Source organism: Alexandromys fortis, unplaced genomic scaffold (genome assembly GCF_014885135.2).
Source record: "Alexandromys fortis isolate MF-2015 unplaced genomic scaffold, M_Fortis_MF-2015_v1.1 scaffold_42, whole genome shotgun sequence".
Taxonomy (NCBI): domain Eukaryota; kingdom Metazoa; phylum Chordata; class Mammalia; order Rodentia; family Cricetidae; genus Alexandromys; species Alexandromys fortis.
Window position 1 is genome coordinate 2,758,874 of NW_026067934.1, and position 3,434 is coordinate 2,762,307.

Consider the following 3,434-nt stretch of genomic DNA (forward strand, 5'->3'; position numbering starts at 1 on the left):
TCTCTCTCTCTCTCTCTCTCTCTCTCTCTCTCTCTCTCTCTCTCTCTCTCTCTCTCTGACTCTTTCCTCTGTTCTGCCAGTCTTGTCCTCAGAAGCCGGTTTCCTCCTCTTATCTCTCCTTTTCCCATTCTCTCTTTCCAAATATAAACCCTCTTAGTGAGCACAATATGCATGGCCTATCTGTCTCTCACCCACCATGGGGCCTCTTGACTACAATCCAATAAGGCCGCTCTCCTGCCCTTTTGGAAGACTGTCCAAGATCCTTCCCACCTCCATCCAAATCCAAACTCTTTCTGCCTCTCCTCAGAAAACAAACATTCAAAGAACAATAATAAAGTAAAGGAAAATAAAAACAAACAAACAAATTGGAACAGGACAAAAGAAACAAACAAACGGGGAAAAAGTCAAAGAAAAAATAGAAGAAACACTTCAACATATAAATACATACATTTATACACACAGGAATCTCATAAAAACATCAAAACTGAAACAGAATACTTATATGACAAGGAATTGTAATGAAAAATAATAAAAATAAAATAAAATAAATGTGCTTGTGAAACATTATGAAACAAAGAATCTCTAAAGATGCTGTTGAGGTTGTTTTGTACTGGTAGCCTGCTATATTCCCAATGAAACACAGTTGAAGAGAATTTATATTTCATTTACAAGTAATTAGCAATTAGAAATAACTTCACGGCTAGAATTAAGGGTTTTTATCCACTTTTCCTTACAGTGTTGGGACTCCATATGGCACAAAACTGTGCAGGCTCTGTGAATACAGCCACAGTCTCTGTGCATTGATGTATACATTGTTCTTGCTGGGTTAAGAAGGACTTGTTTCTTTGCTTTCTGCCATCTTCTCTGGATCTTACATTCTTTCAGTCCTTGGCAGATTTTCTTGAGTAACAAGGGTAGGGAATTGATGGAGAAATCTCATTTAGAATGTAATATTCCTAAGTCTGTCACTTTCTGCAGATTGTCTGTATGTGTTCCCATCTGCTGCAGGAGGAAGCCTCTCTGATGATGGTTGAGCAAAACACTGGTCTATAAATATAACAAAATTTCATTAGGAGTAATTTTAATGATATTTTCCTTTTGCAGAAGAGTAGTATTTGGTTTTCTCCTGGGACCCTAATCTATCTGGTCTCAGATTTTTAACTACTCAAGCAGTGTCTGGGTTGGGTTCTATCTCATGGAGTGGGCCTAAATCCAATCAGATATTGGTTAGTTATTTCCTTATACTTTGTGCCAATATTGCATTAGGGCACCTTGCAGGCAGACCATTTTTGTAGATTGAAGAGCATGTAACAAAGTCGATATTTTCCTTTGGTGGTGTGATGTGGGAGGGTCATTTGTCAATCTGTTGTTTCATTGGTTAATCAATAAAGAAAACTGCTTGGCCTGATAGGTCAGAAAATTAGGTAGGTGGAGTAGACAGAACAAAATGCTGGGAAGAAGGGAAGTGAGCCAGACGCCATGCCTCTCCTATCTGGTCAGCCTCGATGGAGCAAGCCCCCAGGTCAGACATGCTGAACATTTCCTGGTAAGACACTACTTCGTGATGCTACACAGATTATTAAAAATGGGTTAATCAATATGTGAGAGTTAGCAAAGAAGAGGATAGATATAATGGGCCAGGCAGTGTTTAAGTGAATACAATTTGTGTGTTGTTATTTCGGATGTCAAGCTAGCTGTGTGGGAACCGGGCAGGACAAAAAGCAGGCCTGCCCGCAGCTCTTTCTACAGTAGTGTACAGAGTATCTTCCAGTACCAGGGATAATAGTTTGTAGAATTGAAGGCTCTAAGTATGTACCAACTCACTTATTCATGTCATTGAGTTGTACACATGTTGTCTTCATCAGTCTGTGGAGAGTAATCAATAGATCTGACAATAGTCTAGATTGTTTGAAGGTTCCCGTATGGCCCGTCTGGCTATCAGTTTGATGACATAGAACCCAGTACCAGCATTAGAAGCTTCATTTGGTAATGTGAGATATCCTGTTGCAGCTCCCCTCCACCCAATTATTTGGTAATTTCATTTAGATCACATTTATATATGTATATATTTAGGAAGAATTTACTGTATTCGGTTTCTGAACAACTCTCAAATGACCCTTAATTTTATATGTCCCTTGCTGTATTCCCTCTTTTGTCCCCATCTGCCTTCCCTCTTCTGATTTTATTCTCCTCTCTATGTCTACTTCTACTTTGTCCATCCATATCTATCTAATCTATTTATCATTCTTTGCGATATCTATCTACTACCCTCATTCTTTTATTTGCTACCTAACTTCTGTTGTTCCAGATTGTAGCTCACCGTTAAAGGCTTAAAATATAATAACCACATAAAAATAAAGACAAACCACATTTGTCTTTTTGAGTCTGAGCTACCTCACTCGGGATAATTTTTTTTTTCTTACTTTAATCCATTTAAAGGTTAATACAATGGTTTCTTTTTATTTATGTATTTTTTAAATGGTTGAGTAATTGTGCAAATGTGCAACATTTTTGTTATCCATTCATTCAATGAAGACCATCTAGGATGCTTTCAGCTTCTGGCTATTATGAATAGAGTTGCAGAATATATGGTTGAGAAAGTATCTTTGTAGCTGATGAAATGTCCTTCGGGTATATAACTAGATCTTGAGGTAGATCTATTTCTATCTTCACACGGGACCACCACACTACTTTCCACAGTGGTTGTATATTTGCAATCCTACCAGCATTTGTTTTCTCTTGTTCATAACAGCTAAACTGTTGCGGGAGGTCTTCCGCCCCTCCAACCAATAGCTGCTGTGATACCAGCCCATTGGGGCGTGGCCTCTCTCCCTTTAAAAAAGCGGCTATTTCCTCTGCTAGCTCTCTTCACTTCCTGCTCCACCAGAGACTAGACTCCCTTCCTGGTTGTACAGATGGCTGTTGTCTGAGACGGTGATCTGTAAGTGTCCCCCTTTAAATAAATAACACCCTATTAATCATAATTCCAAACTGGTGTGGCCTTGTTCGTGACTTACGCCTTCATCTGGCACCCGAACATTTGGCTTTTAGGACCTCTCCTTTCCCCGCTGAAGTTCGGCTTGGCGCGAGCCCTTCCTTCCTTAGCCGTGGCCTGTGCCTTGTGGCGGCCTTGTAGCCTGTGCCTTGAGCGTGGAGCCAGCAGTTTAATATAAATTATCACGCACTGGCTTTTCTTGCTGCAGTTCTTTATATTTTTTAGACACCTCAGATTGACTTCAAGTCCCCATGCACCCTATCATCTGCTTCCCCACGTGGATTGAAACTCCACAGGCCCGCGTAGTCTCTGCCTGCGTGGTTTACTCTTTTCTGAGTTGTTTTTAAATCTCCCTTGCAAGTACAGCTCTTAAGTAGTGTGAACCAGAGCACGCGGTTGCCGGTTGCAGAAGCTGCAACCCCTCAGGGTGACTCTGTCA